Raw genomic sequence first — 18,137 nt, 5'->3', positions numbered from 1 at the left:
CTGTTGGTTCCTCTGGACCTCTCAGTAGTGTTGTATACTATTGATATGGTATCCTTCTGGACCACTTCGGTATGGGGATTTGGGGTACTACATCAGAGTGGTTCTGGTCCTTTTTTGAGAGGAGGTTTCAGAAGGTGGTGCAGGGGAACTTCTTCTTGACTTCTTGGTCTTTGGCCTATGGGGTTCTACAAGGCTCAGTCTTGTCCTCCATGCTGTTTAACATCTACATGAAACTGGTGGGAGAGGTCACCAGAGGTTTCGACTGGAGTGTCATCAATATGCAGATGACACTCAGGTCTACCTCTCTGTCATCGGATCCTAGGGAGGTAGATATACTGAACCAGGGGCTGGAGATGGTGATGGGCTGGATGTAGGCTAGCAAACGGAGGCTAAATCCAGACAAGAGGGAGGTGCTGTTGGTCTGTAGGAAAGCCAGTTGGGATGGAGGGATTCAACCATATCTGGAAGGGGTTGTACTTCCCTTGAATGAGCAAATGCTCAGCTTGCGGGTGTTGCTGGACCTAGCTCTGCTTCTGGATGCTCAGGTGGAGATGGTGGCCAGGGGCGTGCTAGCTGCATCCTTTCCCATGAAGGCAGCTCTGGCCACTGTTACCCATGGCTTAGTCACGTCGCAGTTGGATTACTGCAAGGGTAGGGTTCTATCTGGAACTATTCATTTGGAACATGTTACACCTATTTTTAAAGAGTTGCACTGGCTGCCAATTTGTTTCCAGATCCAAATTCAAGGTGCTAGTTGTTATCTTTAAAGCCCTTAATGGTTTGGGCCCTGGATATCTGAAGGACCACCTGCTCCCAAAGGTTTCTGCCTGCCCAACAAGGTTATTGGAGGGGGCTCAGCTCCGTGTGCCGACATTGAAGGAGACTCAACTGTCAGGTATGCAGGACAGGGCCTTCTCTGTTGTTGCCCCCAGGCTCTGGAATGCTTTCCATTCTCTGTCCATTTTCTGAAAATGTTTTTATTCAAGTTTTTACTCTGTAGTGGTTGCCAGTCTCTCCTTTCTGGCTGCTTTGTTTTGTTCTTATAGCTGTTTTCAGTGTTTTTATGGTTTTTAATTGATTTTAATGTAATTTTATGGAATTTATTCTATTAACTTTTAAAAACTGCCTTGGGATAATTTTATGAAAGGTAGTTTATAAATCTAACAATAAATAAACAAAATATTCAGGTTATGCTACTTTAAAAAAAAGATTGCTGTGAGTTATAGGACAATGGACCAGATCACAACAATCAACATTTGGTCTAGCGAATGAGAATTAATTGAAGATAATGTAGAAGTGCAACATATTGTCATTTGTACAGATGCTGCTTAGCAGGCATTCAAACAGAAGTCATGTGATGTCTTTCCAGAAATGTGTTTGGGTTCATAAGTCATTGAGGACAATGTGATTATACTGGCATAGCCATGCTAGTATAGTTAAGATGGAAAGTAGTTTCAACATTCCCTCATTATGAACATCCTATTCCTTTTAAAATCAAAACCATTTGTGCAGTCTGCCTGTCCTCTTCCGCAAATTTGGTGAAGATCCATTGAAAAATGACTTAGAGCAGTTTAAAGTTTTTCTCTTTTGAACAGGGGTTTAAAGAGTTGGCGACATTCTTTCAGACTGAGGAAGTGGTATCTATCTATATATTTAATTCTCTAAGATGTACCCATGGCTAATCCCATGTGTGGCAGCTCTCGTGAGAGTTTGGAGAGCTGCTGGATAGCCATGGGATGGGTGGGAGGGAAGAAAATGGCAGCTGTGGCAGTGGTGATGGCCGGCCAAAGAAAATGGCCAGTGTGCGGCGACACATGAGAAGACTCCTGACTGGGAGGCTGCAGTCAGCCTCCTGGCCTCGGGAGTCTCTCCAGAATGGCGCTTGCGCGGGGCATCCTGGAACCTCCAGGGGCCAGGCAGTCCCCGATCCCCACAGTCTCCACTGGCAATGTGACAGAGTCAGCGGTCATGTGGGCAGCTGATCTCGCTGCCCAGGGCTCAGCGGCTGCTCATCTGGAGAGTGGGCTAAGCCTGCTTTCCCTGCAGATGCGCCAGAAGCTTTTCTGACTGATCATGAGAAGAGCTTCATTGTCTTTGTTGGGTTTGCTAGCTTAAGCATAATGGTGTGAATAGGTCAAGAACAACCTGTTATCTAAATGGACTGAATGGACGTGCAAGGACTTACCTGTCAGGTAAGAAGGACCCAGCAAACCAATCAGTATTTTTAATACGTGCATCTCCTGAGTTCCTATGGTCCATCCACCTCTTTTGTTAGGGAGAAGAGTACTGTTCACAGTGCCTTATCTGCTTTCTTGCTGAGATAATTAATCTTGCTCATTTGAGGCAACCAAGGAGGGAAGGAAAAGGGGTCAGTCTCTGGACAGAGACACCTTGACGTTAACTCAGCAGCTAACTCAGGTCTTCTTAGACATTCCCAACAGAAGGAAAGGTATGAGGCTAATCCCCTTTCAATTCACTTGATAGCTGGTGAACCTGGGGGCGATCGTCCCACTGCCTGCTAAGTGACCTGTCACCATATACCGACAAGCGGTGAGCCCACAGTCCTGTGAGGCTCCTGAGCATGTTAAGAGTGGGAACTACAAGCCTTTAGTCCTAGACATAAATAGATAGGCTTCTGGGAGCCCACAGAATGGCAGTACTGGCAACACCACCTGTGAGCCTTAAGTATACTAGCTTGAATTCCATGGAACAATTTTAACTTATGCTTAGATCTTCCATTGCAATCAATTGCATTTTTGCTGAAGGTTTTGTGCACTTTATTTGTACACTGCATCACTGCTGATTCCTTCAGTGCTAAGATTCATGTGGGAAACTGTCACAATGATGCAATGACCAACCCTGTCAGAAAGTGTCAATAAATGGGAGTTCTCTTTGGAAACTAATTGGGAACACAATTAATTCAGTTCCCCGGAGGAATCATCCAACTAATAGTAGTTTTATGGTACAGAAACTGTACTGCAGTCAGCCCTGAACAGCAGGCAACCTGCTAAGTGACCATGGAGATTGTCATTGCCTGTTTATGATTACATGGTTGCATTTTTAAACTAATGAACTTGGATATCTGGTAGGCAGAAAGATTGCTTTTTTAATTTTACCGTATGGCCTGTTGCCATCTTGATGTAGAGGTTTGTCATTTCTGTTACTGCTGCTGGTTAATAAAAAGCTAGCAGCTTGAGTTTTCAGTACTGGCTGACAGCCAGTTTCAAACATAAAATCTCCTCCTTATAGAGATTATTTGCTCCCCCAACAAAACAACAACAAAAGACATTTCGATCCTGCCCCTCATGCCCTAGAGGGGCTGAATTCACCTCTGTGTATGTAAACATTTTAAAAATTAATGTAGAATATGAACAAAGGAATATGGAGTGTGCATTAAAGATGCAACTGGTGATGCATAGCAACATGCTTGAGTAAAAAAAAAAGGTTTACAATTCTGTTTAGCTCCTTGGAGAAATTATAGATTTCAGCATAAGATGATTAACTACTGCAAATAACCAAACATTTACAATTTGAAAGCTAGCTTCCCCTCCCCACCCCTAAATTACAATCCACACACATTGCACTTCAGTTGTGCTTTATTTTCAGTCCCCAGACTCTTACATTACCTCTTCTCTCCCTAATATGTGTGTGGTTGAACTGTACCTTTATTAAAGTCCTGGAAACAGAGTCTCACTTCCTAGTTGCAGAGAAAGATCTGAAACCATAATGGTAACATGATTTTACAGATCAGGAATAAAAAGGACCATATACCTATATTTTAAATCTCACGATTTCCAGTTCTTGTTATGACCTTCACGTGTGGTTTGCACAGTATAATCCTAAATAAATATACTCAGAAGTAACCCCCCCTGGGTAAGTATGTTTAACATTGTAGTCTTAATTGTGCACAGTTGATGCTATTTTGAAAATAAAACTACTAATAATATAATGCCCTTATACAAAACTATGGTGTGGCCACACCTGGAGTACTGCGTACAATTCTGGTCACCACATCGAAAAAAGGACATTGTAGAACTGGAAAAGGTGCAGAAGAGGGCAACCAAGATGATCAGGGGCCTAGAGCACCTTTCTTATGAGGCAAGGCTACAACACCTGGGGCTGTTTAGTTTAGAAAAAAAGATGACTGCAGGGAGACATGATAGAGGTCTATAAAATCATGCATGGTGTGGAGAAAGTGGATAGAGAGAAATACTTCTTCCTCTCACATAACACTAGAACCAGGGGTCATCCCATGAAATTGATTGCCAGGAAATTTAGGACCAGCAAATGGAGGTACTTTTTCACACAACGCATAGTCAACTTGTGGAATTCTCTGCCATGAGATGTGGTTACAGCCAACAACCTGGATGGCTTTAACAGGGGTTTGAATAACTTCATGGAGGAGAGGTCTATCAACAGCTACTAGTTGGAGGGCCAGCCTCAAAGCCAGGATGCTTCTGAGTACCAGTTGCTGGGAGTAATAGCAGGAAAGAGGGCATGCCCTCAACTCCTGCCTGTAGGCTTCCAATGGCATCTGGTGGGCCAGTGTGTAAAACAGGAAGCTGGACTAGATGGGCCCTGGGCTTGATCCAGCAGGGCTGTTCTTATGTTCTTATGATGCTAGCTGTTCCAGAGGTCAAAGAGGTTACAACTTTACTCGCCTACCTGCCAGAAAATTCCATTTCTTAATAATGGAATACTAACTACTAATTATTTGTGAAGACATAATGCTGAACAAAATAAAGGATCTAACTGCCAGAGCACACTGCCAGAGTCAGTCCTGTTGCAATTATGTACATGATGGTTTCTGTTTCATGTTAAATACATTTAGGAGGAATATGCTGCATTGCTGAAAAATGAACAAAACAAAATTTCAGTGTGGTTAGGGCCCACTCTGAAATAGCTGAAGAGCTGCCATGTCTAGTCTGAGTTCAGGAACATAGACACCATGCCAACAGATGCAAAATATAGCAAATTATGACTAAAATATTACAGATGTGCAGAACATTTTGACAATGAAATGTTTCAACATGAAACAGGTTGTTTCAAGTGTTTCAAGCTCAAAACAAAACACCCACACAATAAAGGGCTTGTTGTTAACTCAGAGCAAAACAACCCAGTTTTGAGTTGAAATGTTTCAATGTTTCAAGTGCCATTTTGTAGGCCTGTTTTTCCTTTGCTGACTGGTTTTCTGACACTGGCTTCTAATCTCCTTGCTTCTTGGTGGGCTTATTATCATATAAATCACTTGTTGTCATGGGCAACTGTGTCCCCATTGGCTGGGGAGAGGGGGAGGGAGGGGGGCACAAAAGGAGGGAGTTTCAAAATATATAGGGACTGGGAGGCAGAGAAAGCCCTTATACTGTGCCTCTCTTGAAGATGATATATCAGAACAGAAGGAAGGAAGGTTTGATTTTGTGGTTTTCTCAGCACTTAAGATAATATGCTGTGCTATTGCTGAAATAACTATCTGGTTTTGTGGGATCTCAGATTGGCAAAGGCAGAACTTTGGTGCCTGCCTTCCTTGAATTCTGATTTGCTTTCTTTGTGAGATAGTATTGTGGCAATAAATGGACAATGCCAGTTCTCTCTCTCTCTCTCTCTCTCTCTCTCTCTCTCTCTCTCTCTCTCTCTCATTGTTGTGATGAGCTCCAAATCTGGCCTTGAGACTAACTTGTGCTTCTCTCACTGCTCTGTTCTGCTCTGCATTCTGCATTGCAAGATGTACTCAGTCAAAATGTGTCTGGAATTGTTCTAGTTGAACTTACGGCTATGCTTGCTGCTAAGTAAGGGTGCTGCTGTAGCAGCTGTTGCAATGCTAGGAAGTAAGGAGTCATAATTGTGTGTGAGAGAACAACTTGTGTCAATAATGTTACTGCAGCACAGGTACTGTGGCTGGCAGTGGATTGTGGGTCAGTGATTCTTTTTCGGCCATATTTGGACTTTGTTTGAAATGTGTGTTCTGTGATGGGTGGTACAGATTCCCTTTTACTGTGCTTCTACAGTGTTTTTCAAAGCAGAGTTGCAAAATACATTGCAAATTGTAATGTAAAACTTGTGTGCAGTGCACTCAGTGAATGCAGCTTGGTCTGGCCATACGGAACAGTGGGAATATTCAGAACACCCCACTGTTCCTCATGGGTAGCTCCTAGGGACACCAAAGTGGGTTGTGTGGCAGGGCATGATGGTTGCTACCTACCACCCAACCCAAAAAAGAAACGGGCAAGTGGATGATTTTTAACAAAAAATTAACTTTTCCCCCAAGCCCCCAGGATCCTATGGGGTTTTGGGGGAAAAGTTAAAAATTTATTTAAAATTGCTTGGTAGGGGGGTTTATTATCAGCCGATAATCGGCCAATCCCCGCCCCATTCTCTTTTCAGTTGGGGCCATAATCGGCTGATCCCCGCCCCATTCTCTTTTCAGTTGGGGCCAGGCAGTCACAGGAGTAGGAGCTCTTTCCTCCCTCCCTCCCTCCCAAAAGGAGTGGGTCTAGCGACTGGTCGCCTGAAGGGGCCGAGTAGGAATTTTTTGCTCCCAACGCATTGGCCACTGTTGGGGTTTTTTCCGCCTACTCCGTTCTGTGTTCTGGGTGCGTAATTAGAGTTAGGTTGGCCACAATGACAGTAACAGTGCGGGCGGGGTGGTAATTTGAGGGTTAGAATATTGGTGAGCACCCTTGGATATGTAAAAGGGTGATTGGTTAATTGCTCCTTTGTGGCCTGTGAGGCACGGGGAAAATGATTGCCATGAAACCTGCTTCAGGACTTCTCCAACCTTTGGGCTGCGCGGTCCGGGGTGGATGAATGCCTAAAAGTATCCAGATCCTCTCTTACAGAAGGGGGGGTTGGCTTTTGAAGGAATTGAGTGGGGCGTACCTGCCCATTCCCGAGCCAGGGTGTGTCGCCCAGTAGGGTGATGGGTAGGACTTCAGAGTTCTGACCTGCTTCTATTGGCCCGCACTGTTCTCTAAGGGTGATTAATCACCTGGTGTTCCAGTCTGCCATGCCTGTGTAATAGTTAATAAAGTTGTGGCCCTTTTAATCCATATTAACTCTATGTGTCTTCTTGAGCTGGGGTCTGGGGACAATGTTTAATTCTTGTTTTAAAATGTTTTAAAATTGTTAATTGTTGTGTAATTGCTTTTAATTTGTTTTAGCTTCTCATTGTTTTATAAGTTTGTTTTAATTGTAAACCGCCCTGAGCCATTTTTGGAAGGGCGGTATATAAATCAAATAAATAAATAAATAAATAAATAAATATTGCAGCTCCCTGCCCCTATATATATGTGTATGTGTGTGTATTTATTTATCTATTTATTTATTTGGTGGTGGTGGTGAGCTGCAATCATATATCCCCTTACTAAGCAATTTAAAATAAATTTTTAACCTTTTCCCCAAACCCCCATAGGATCCTGGGGGTTTGGGGGAAAGGTTAAAATTTTGTTAAAAATCATCCGCTTGCCCATTTCTTTTGCAGGTTAGGTGGTATATATATTCCTCCAGATGCCCACGGGGTCAATTCTGAGAAGTGGTGGTGGAGGGAGTACTTATTATTTTCCCTACCCACCTCTTTTGTGCTGCAAAGCTGCATCCTTCATTCATAGCTCGATATGTATGTTTACCCTTGCATTTCCAGTCCTGTGGTGGAAAAACCGCTACATTGTGATTGGAAGTGGGGAAGCAGTAAGCACTCCTTCCCCTACTGATATTCACTCTAGAACAGTGTTTTTGAACATTTTTTGAGTCATGGAGCAGTACATTATTCATGCACAGTTTCCCGGACCAGCAGTTAGTAAAGCTGTTGCCCCCCTCGCCATTCCCCTCACCCCTGCCCCCAGGCACGCCTACTTTTTGAGCCAGCAGGAGCTCTCTGGAGCTCATTCCCAGGCAGCCCTCACTGCCAGATAATGAGGAAGCGAAATGAACATTATCTAGCAGTGAGGGCTGCCTGCCTAGAAATGAGCTCCAAAGAACTTGCCCAGGCTCTGTGGATCCTGGGCCCCGCCCCTCTGCACATGACATCACAAATAGATGGGCAGGGCCTGGGATCCACGGAGCCTGGGTGAGCTCTCCGGAGCTCATTTTTAGGCAGGCAGCCCTCACTGCTGGATAATGTTCATTTCGCTTCCTTGAAATGAACATTATCCAGCAGTGAGGGCTGCCTACATAAAAATGAGCTCCAGAGAGCTCATGGCGGTGGCCCCCACGGGCCCAAAATTGGTTTTTTTGGGGGGTGGTTTTTATTAGTGATGCCTCATGGACCACTACCCAATGCCTTGTGGACCAGCACCAGCCCATAGACCGGCGGTTGAGAAACACTGCTCTAGTACACCTTCTGCTCAAGCATTCCATCTCAGACACTATGAATGGAGCCAGCGTGGTGTAGTGGTTAGAGTGCTGGACTAGGACCGGGGAGACCCGAGTTCAAATCCCCATTCAGCCATGAAATTAGCTGGGTGACTCTGGGCCAGTCACTTCTCTCTCAGCCTAACCTACTTCACAGGGTTGTTGGGAGGAGAAATTTAAGTATGTAGGCTCTGGGCTCCTTGGAGGAAGAGTGGGATATAAATGCAAATAACAACAACAACAACAACAACAACAACAAGCAGCTTTACTGGGAACAGCCTATATTCTGCGACGATATCTATAACAATTGACAATAAAATTCAGCCATCCCAGGTCCTTGGGAAGGACTCGATTTCTGGATAAAACAAACCAGTCAATAACACCTGTCTGACTGTGTAAACAAGAAATAACATAATAATAATTATTATTACTGGGATTGCAGGCATGGCTCCCTTATGTCCTGTTTCTGCTTATCCTTTGCTGCTAGGAGTACAAAGGATAACGACTACTATTCTATGTGGTGTAAGATAAGTGGTCATCAGCACTAGCACAGTGAAATAATAAAATCAGTCTGAAAGCTGGATTGTTTCTACATTTCTGAGCAGATCTTCTGTGCCAGGAGCTGTTCTTGTCAAGTTATTATCCCTCCCATCCTTGCCTCCTACGTCTAAGGCCATATGAACAGATAGGCTCCTTGTGAGATCGGGATACGTGCTGAAGAAGAAGACAATTATTTCTAACCATGGTTACCTGGGCAGAGAGGCACCTTTTAAAGTGGTAGCTCTCCTATTTAGTAGGGGGAGAGCAACCAACCCAATTTAATCCTAGCTTAGTATCATTCCCAGCAGCTGTTGCTGTAGTCTCCCTTGTGTTTCTTCTCAAACGGCAAACTTTTGTGTGTGACAGGGAACCATGGGCACAGCATCCATTGGACAAGGATCCATCCAACTGTCCCCAGGCCCAGAGGATTGGGGGCTCACAAGACTCGGGGTGCACCCTGCCGCGGCCACCCTTTCTATGCTGGGCGCTGGTGCCCTGCAGTTGGGGCGTGTTTGTTGCGCTTTGCACCTGCACCCTGGGAAGAAGCACGCTGGGGCTTCCTTTCTCCTCCCCCCACACTTCCTCCTCCCAACAGGCTGCCCCTTGCCTCTGCTCCACCCCCTGACTACCATGCGGGAGCCACCAGAGGAAGGGCTGCCTGGCCCCGATCCTCTGCTGCCCCCGGTGGAAGAGGACAGCGCCCCCCAGCAGCCCTGCACCTGGCCCGGCTCCACGCTGTCAAGCCAGCACTGCTGCTGGCCATGGTAGTGGCCACCCTCCTGCACCAAAAGGCTCGCCGAATGGTGAATTCAAGAAACGGGTGTAGCGTCCGGTGGGGGGGGGGTTGCCCTGCCCCTTTGTGCCTGACATCAGATGCAGGGGGCATGGCTTGGGGCTCTGGGGCATGCACATTTTGCACACGCAATAGAGGCCCTCTGGCTAAACTTTGTCCAGCCGCAGGGAACCATTTTCTTCCTTTTGCTATATAACCTGCTTTGTGAGTATATATTCTTAATGAATAATTAATCAATAATAAAAACAGACCAGCAAGGAATACAAATTGTTCTAATGTTTAAAAGCAAGGCCATTCATATTTGATAGGAAAATCTGTCCTTGAAAATATAAGAAAGCATGTCAACGAACGGAGATATTTTCAAGATCTCACATCAGAAATCATCTCTGCCTGTTCCAAGCTACAATCAAGGTTGTTAGGTCAAAGGAAAGTGTTCTGAACAATGCTACCCTATCAAAAGAAAAACACTCTTTCCTTCCCCTGTACAATCGAATTCAGAAAGCTCTGTTCACTTACCAACACTTCTGGAACAGTTCTACAGAATTTGATAGGAGTATAAAACACACACACACAGAGATAGTGGGTTTCAGGAGAAATGTGATAGGAATTTATAGAAGCTAAGTTTAAAAACATTATGAATTTAATGGATTCCTTCTTAAAAATAAAAGAATTCTCACAATGACAGAGAAACTTCTATTCACATACAAATTGCTTCATTGACTGGCAAGATTGATATCTCCTTTCAGAAGTAAAAGGGTCAAATAGTATATATCAAATACTATAGTATATGTCAAAGCTCGAATGTTTATAGTATATATCAAAGCTCGAATCCTATATCCACTTCCAAGTAAGTCAGCCCCATTGAATTTAATGGGACTGACTCAATTTTGGTTGGCTGCCCCCCATGGTGCCCCCATGTTTGTAGCATGCTATTGTTTCTCTCTTTTCTCGCAAGACAAAATTCAGTCATTTAGAGACAGAGGAGTTCTCAAAACACCATCCCGTCCAACCTGACAGCAGGTTTCCCTGTATGAATGCCATTTTTAAATAAAGTACTCAGTCTTCTCTCTTTAAAAGAATAAACCAAATAAATCCAGAAGTCCATGCTGTAATTAAAGGACACAGTCCACCTCTGGCTCCATGGGCACAGCTGTGCCTGGGTGAGAGATCTGCACAGGCCTCATCCCTCCATAGTTCATCTTCAGCAGGACATGCACTGCATCATGCTAGCCAAATACATTCCATGGGAGGTTCATCTGTGCTTCCCATGCACATTTATCTTTCTTATTATCAGCATCTTGGCTGCTATATGCACTAACTCTTAAGTGTTTATATTTTGCTGTGTTTTAGGTACTGTATTAGGGCTGGCTCACACATGCATGTTCCTCACTTGCTGACTACTGAATAAGCTAGTAATTCACATTTTGTGTAATCTGTCACCACAGGAGAGCTAGTCTTGTAGTAGCAAGCATGAATTGTCTCCTATGCTAAGCAGGGTTCTCCCTGGTTTGCATTTTAATAGGAAACTTGTGTGAGCACTGCAAGATATCCCCCTTAAGGGATGGAAAGAGCATCTGCATGCTTGCATGCAGAAGGTTCTAAGTCCCCCTCCAGGCACCTACAACATAAGGGCTGAGAGACATTCCTGCCAGCAGCCTTGGAGAAGCCAATGCCAGTCTGTGTAGACAATAACGAGCTGGATGTACCAATGGTCTGGCTTGATATATGGCAGCTTCCTATGTTCCTACCATAGATTAAAACCCCCATGTTACCACAGGAGCCATATCACATATTCGGCTGAGAGTAATCAAGTGAGCTACATGCATATCTGAACCAGCCCTAAGCATTCTAAACTCTTTCTTCAACTTCCTACTTTTGCTGCTTCTGCACCATAGTGGTGTAAACAAAACTGGACCTGGCAGGTTGGTTTGGGTTCGAACCAGACTCAAACTGGGACCCCCCGGTTTGAGTACTGGTCCTGTCGAACCAGTCACTGGTTCAATTCGAATTAGAACTGGGGTTGAACCAGCCACTGGTCTGGTTTGAATATGAACTGGGGGTTGAACTGGTTCGAATTGGTTCTGCCATAGGGAATGATGGGAATTTGGCCCATTATTCCCTATGGGTAGTAGTACCTAGGGACACCAAAATGGGTTGGGTGGTATATTGTGATGCTGGACCCAACCTGCAAAGCAATCAGGCAATCTTTAAGGAATTTTCGAATTTTCTCAGGGTCATCAGTAGGTCAACCCTTGACCAACTGATCCTGAAAAATTCAAATATTCATTAGAAATTGCCTGATTGCTTCATGGGTTGGGTGGTATGTAGCACCCATCATGACGTACCACCTAACCCATTTTGGTGTCCCTAGGCACTACCTATAGGCCAGTTCAATTTCCCATTATTCCCTATGGCAGAACTGGTACCACAAACAGTACCTCACAAAAAATGTTAATACATTTTTTTTTAAAATGGATTATATCTCAAGTCCCAGCAGAACACAACACAAAACAGACCAAAAAAGAATCACTGATCCAGATTCTGCCAACCCCACAGTGCCAGGTGCCCTGCCTGCCAAAGCATCATTGCCACAAGTTGACAGGGTTGTTGTGAGGATAAAAATAAGCATGTACACCACTCTGAGCTCTTTGGAGGAAGAGCATGATATACATGTTAAAAATAAAATAAAATAAAATAAATATAAATATTCCGTAGAAACAGCAGCAGCACCCTTTTAACAGAAGAACATAAGAACAGCCCTGCTGGATCAGGCCCAAGGCCTATCTACTCCAGCATCCTGTTTCACACAGTGGCCCATCAGGAGCCCCTGACACTGAGTGTACATCTAGAATGCACAGAGTCAGACCACCAGACAAGGTGTGTGTGTGCATTGAAAAAAGAAAACAAAATACTTGATGAGAAGTCTTCTTTCTTCTCTTTGTGCCTGCAGTAAGTTGGCCTCAGGTTGGGCTGGGCCCTGGCTGACAGCCTGCAGGCTGACACACATCAAGTAACTAGTCCAGACTAATCATGAGCCTGTGTGTGTGCGCGCGTGTGTGTGTGCTGCAGAAGCAAACAACAAAACAACCAACCAAGCCAAGCAATGTCATTTTAAAGCCAGCCAAAAAACCCACCGATACTCCACCACAGCCTCCAATGGGTGCTGGCCCAGGGGCACCAGTCCATCACCAGGTGGAGGGATGCATGCGTGTCTGCATGTGTCAGCAGCACGAACAGGAAGACTGACACATTCAGGTTGACCAGGGTCAGGGACCTGGTGTTTCAGCAGGTGGGAGGTGACCATGAGTCACTCACCCACCACATCCAGCTCAGGATAGCCCAGCAGTGGGAAGCTGGCCTTCAGGAAGATCAGCTGCTCCACCAGGCCTGCATCCGAGCATGAACGATGGAATGTCACCACACCCGGGGCCATGGAGCACAGCCTCTCACTCTGGATACTGGTCAGGAGCAGGGGAGGAGCTGTCTGGCAATAGTTGCCAAATCTGGCCAGATTTGGTGACACATTGCCCCAAACTGGATGAGATCCATCTCAGGGTTGGCTACCACCGGCCCCTGCCGGTACTGCAGAACACTCTGCACCAGTGACAGGCACAATTGCAACCTCCTGTACTCTGGCAACTCCCTTTGAACCTCAGGGTGGAATGAATGGATGGAAGTGACAGCTGTGTTGACGTTGCGAGGGACATCACGCTGCTGGACTGAGATGCAGTGCTGCTGCTGTTGGGCATGGACTGTACACTAGAAGTAGGAGCTCCAGCCTTCTCCTGGTTATTACACAGCCTGCTTTCCTCTGCCTGCCTAACCTCTTGAACCAGGAGGGCATTCCACCTGGGCAGCTCACCAGGAGTGATGGCATTGCCCTTCATGGTCGGATCACACAGGAAGGCCAAAATATGTGCTGCTGATTGAATCAATCATGTGCTGAGCTGATCCACAACTCCAGTCCTCACACTGACCTGCCAGGACATGTGCCTCCCCGGTGGTCATCTTCTCCAGAAGAAGAATGATGGGCAAAGCCTGGCTCAGTGCTGTTGCCTCGACACACAAGCTGCTTGTCTCAAGGAGAATGGCTTGAGTGCCAAAACCAGCTTGGAAATGAGCTTCCAGTCCGTGTTGGACAGGTTGCACACTCCCAAGCCTCAGTTCCTTGCCAGGGTGTGGATGGCCACCTCTTGATCCTGCAGGCACTGGAGCAAGAGTAAGGTAGAGTTCCACTGTGTCTCAGCATCTCTAGGGATGAGGTATCTAGGTAGACTGAGCTACCTCTGCCTCTCCCAGAGTAGTTGCCTGCCCTTTTGCTGCAGTGGAAATAGACTGCTTTCTTGTAGCATTTCTCCAGAAAAGCTGGAGCATGGCAGCAGCAGCCCCTGTAGAGGCGACCCCACTATGCTCCCTCACCCTTGCCTCCTTGATGCCAAGTGCATCCATCACAACCAGATGCCGAGTATGTGCCATACAGTGTATGGACACAAACTGCAGCTGGCGTACTGCCCTCAGCACCTTGGCACTGTTGTCAGTGACCATGAAGCCCCTGCAGAGGTTTGGCCACCTGGACAGTCATACCTCCACCTGGCACTTGATAATCGTCAACAGCTCATCTGTGTGGTCTGTGTCCAGTGGCTCCACATGCAGCAGAGCCCACCTGGGCTTTGCTCCACCATCTGAAACGGCTGGTCGTCCAGAGCCATCATTGCTCCAATGGCCGGGGTTAGGAGACATGCCTCTGGGTGACCAGACGGCTTGCCCACCAGATGCGCCCACTGCATGACAGGCACTGTGCCCTGCTTGAGAGCAGGAGAAGGAGTACATCCCTTGCCACTATTAGTTAAGGGCACAGTATGCGGCCTAGCCCCACCAGCAGGCGCAAGGATGCCCAGATGACCCATTGGATGTGCCTCCACATCGATGGCATCCCCAGATGCTTGGTGTCCTTTCCCCTGCTGACCTGTGCCCTGCAGTGGGTGCAGACAGCATGTTTAGGCTCACTTTGGCACCACTCAAAGTGGTCTAACACAGTGTTGCCAGTGGTCTTGGACCTGCTGGTGGCACTACTGAGCCTGCTGGTTAGCCTCCCCCAACACTCCCACCACCCTCTGTTATTCATGGCTGCAAAGGTCCAGGGGCAACAGCAATGACTTCCTCCTGCTCCAGCTCCTCCTCTGTCTCGGACTGGGCGGGGGTCACACTAAGAAAGGGGATCAGTGGGGAGGGGGAAAAACTGGCTGGGCTAGCAGCTGTCACCTCCTCCTCTGCTCCCACCAAGGGAAGAAGAGGTTCTTTCTGACAGGGCTTCCCCATACTACTTCCACCTCAGCTGCCATAGTTGGTTGTGCTGTGGGAGCAGGCATCACTGGAAATGTGGGCCTGTGCATAATGACCTCTAGGGGGACTTGGGGAGTAGGACCCTCTTGCTGCCCTCTCCCCAAACCAGCATCACCCACCCCTCTGCATGCAAGCCCCTGCCCCTTCTAAACACCCCTTTCTTCCCCAAACTAGACCCTACTTAAAAAGAAACCAAGTAACCAACTAAACACCAAAGCACCACCAAAAGCAAAGCACAAAAAGCCAAAATTACACAAAGCACAAAAACCAACCAGATCGGAACCAAAACCACACCAAAACCACTCCTCAACCTAACTAAACCAACAAGAAGACTTAAAAAACAACAGCACTAAAAACTCAATTAATAGAACTAAACGTAACCAAAGAAAAACACAAGCACCAAACCCTCCAAGAACCAAAATACAAAACTAACTAGCCAACCAGAAAAAAATTTCAAAGTGTGTGTGTGTGTGTCCTATCGGACCTCTGAAAAGTATAAGCATGCATATGTATTCAGTACTTGGTTTGGGCCCCTTTTGCAGCAATTACTGCCTCAATGCGGCGTGGCATGGATGCTATCAGCCTGTGGCACTGAGGTGTTATGGAAGACCAGGATGCTTCATTAGCGGCCTTCAGCTCTTCTGCATTGTTTGGTCTCATGTCTCTCATCCTTCTCTTGGCAATGCCCCATAGATTCTCTATGAGGTCAGGTCAGGCGAGTTTGCCGGCCAATCAAGCACAGTACACTGTATACTTTTCAGAGGTCCGATATTGTTCTATTCTACAATCCTTGTCTTCTTGGTTCCATGTAATATTCTAATTTTCTGGGATTGTGGATTTGGGGTTTTCATGAGCTGTGCGCCATGATCATCACAATTATAACAAATTAAGGCTTGACTTATCTCGCTTTGCATGTAATGCGTCTGTCTCATATATCAGTTTCACCCTTTAATTTGCATTACTGAAATTAATGGACTTTTGCACGATATTCTAATTTTCCGAGTTTCACCTGTAGCTGGCACCAAGAGATGCTGATAAGGAGTAGGGTCAGCAGAAAGACCAGACAGGAACTGGTGTCTAAGGCTCTAACTGGCACAACAGGAAAGCATATGTTTAACCACAAATGACATATATTGATAGATTTACCAATTTGCTTGTTTATTTTTAGCCTATATAAACTGGCAACTGCGTACCCCAAGTGTGCAGTGCTTGTCAGACTTCTGGCTTGTACTCTGCCTTCATGATCATGAATAAAAGCTAATTTGAGCATGCACCATCGTTGTGTTGACTTGTAAAAAGGGAAATTCTCCATCAGGCAACGCGGTCTATTGTGGGAAGCTTGTCTAATCCTCTTTAGTTCAGTTAGATGCCCCTATTCTCTGTCAATTTGATGGAAGGATGATCACAAGGGGCTGAATTAAACAGGAGGGCAAGGTTCCAGAGGATTTTCCCACAACACAGGGAGAGGCATGGCATTTAGTCAGGGAAAACACTATGGGTACGCCATAAGGTATAACTGCTGGGTAAGCCCTAGAGCATAACTGCTGTTGGTGCTGCTCCAAGCTGGCCTCTCATTGGTCATATAACCTGTAACCACAGTTATAGTGGTGGATGCCTGTAGACAACAGGACAGCCCCTTCTAACAGAGGTTTAGAGAGGTGAAACTGAGGAGTAATCCCAGGTCCAAATTCCAGTTAGGGATGTAAACTGAAACATGTGGTTTGGTTGTGAGGCTGTAGTTGCATGCATTCAGACATTGCACGAAGCTGGAGTTTCAGGTTGCCGGCAATCCTGTAACTCTGGTTTCATGCGGTCTGAATGCATGCAACCACAGCTTCACAATCAAATCACAGGGTCCAGTTTACTCCAGTTTCGTGCGATGTCAGTTAGAACTGTTTGGTTGTTTTGAAAGCTAGTGCCTGTTTGGGTGTGTGGTTCTCTCTCTCTCTCTCTCTCTCTCTCTCTCTCTCTCTCTCTCTCTCTCTCTCCATATGTGATGTTTTAGTTGCTTAATTCATCTTTAATTGTTTTTGAACTCCACCTGCTGCCTCCAGATAATCTCTTGGGCCAAACTTCTTTACCACCAGAGCACACTGTGAGGATTGTAATGTTTCTCCTCACATCCTCAACAAAACAAATGGGGTATCAGAAAATACCTTGAGGGAGAGCATGCATTTCTTCCTAATACTGCTCCTTGGATTGAACCAGAGTCACCCCTGGCCCTACCAGAAACAGAAAGAGTAAGTTACATCCGCTCAGCAGTGAGCAAGACACTCTACAGGCTTAAGATACATTCTTCTGTTCTGCATTAGTGTGAAGTGCTGTCAAATTCCCAGTTCTGAGAGTTTTGCTCCTGCTGTATAGGCTTCCAAATGCCATGAAATGTGACTCTATGGAAGCAATCATGTGTACACACACACAAAACAGGCTGCTTGCTACACATGCAAAATAAAGATTACATCCTGCTGTGCAGTTCTACAGAACTCGCAGCTTGAGAAAACCCCTTAGCTGTGTGAGTCTATCAGAAACATATTTTCATATGGCACAGAGCACATCTGAAAGAAAGGGAGGGTCTTGAAATTTGCTCCTGCTCCCGCCTCATGATTGCCAGTGCTCAATTAGTCAAACCAATCAGCAGCAGCAGTGTTTCTTATATAACACCTGCACTTTGTTAGTCTGGATGTTGGTGGTTGTATTTTGGCATGCCTTCTATCTATTTCATTTGTCAAACTGTACTTGGCATCCATGCTTTCCTAGCCCAAGCTGCTGTTAATAGGCTCCTGAAGTTTGTTTGTTTGTTTATTGATTTGATTTGATTTGATTTGTATACCGCCCTTCCAAAATGGCTCAGGGTGGTTTACAATTAAAACAAACCACCAAAACAGTAAAGAGCTAAAACAAATTAAAAAACAACATAACAATTAACAATTTAAAAACATTTTAAAACAACAATTAAACAATTATAGTATTAAACCCCCATAGGCAGAACTAGGGGGGGCAGGCAGGGCATGTGCCCTAGGCGCCACTGAGGGGGGCACACCATGCCAGTTCCTGCCACCCCCACCCCATTGCCCACCTGCCCAGCCCCAGGGCCCCTCAGCCACTTGCCTCCAGC

General features: G+C 45.8%; 1 long non-coding RNA gene across 1 annotated transcript; it reads right to left on the bottom strand.

Annotated features, from left to right (window-relative positions):
* Positions 1–3,391: 3,391 nt before the first annotated feature.
* Positions 3,392–17,244, bottom strand: LOC128339854 (uncharacterized). The gene is made up of 2 exons (XR_008313262.1): positions 17,179–17,244; positions 3,392–3,715 (listed from the first exon to the last, which is right to left on the bottom strand). It is a non-coding gene; the product is annotated as an uncharacterized LOC128339854 (long non-coding RNA).
* Positions 17,245–18,137: the final 893 nt, after the last annotated feature.

This window comes from Hemicordylus capensis, chromosome 1, assembly GCF_027244095.1.
Source record: "Hemicordylus capensis ecotype Gifberg chromosome 1, rHemCap1.1.pri, whole genome shotgun sequence".
NCBI lineage: Eukaryota > Metazoa > Chordata > Lepidosauria > Squamata > Cordylidae > Hemicordylus > Hemicordylus capensis.
This window is presented reverse-complemented; position numbering and strand designations above follow the sequence as displayed.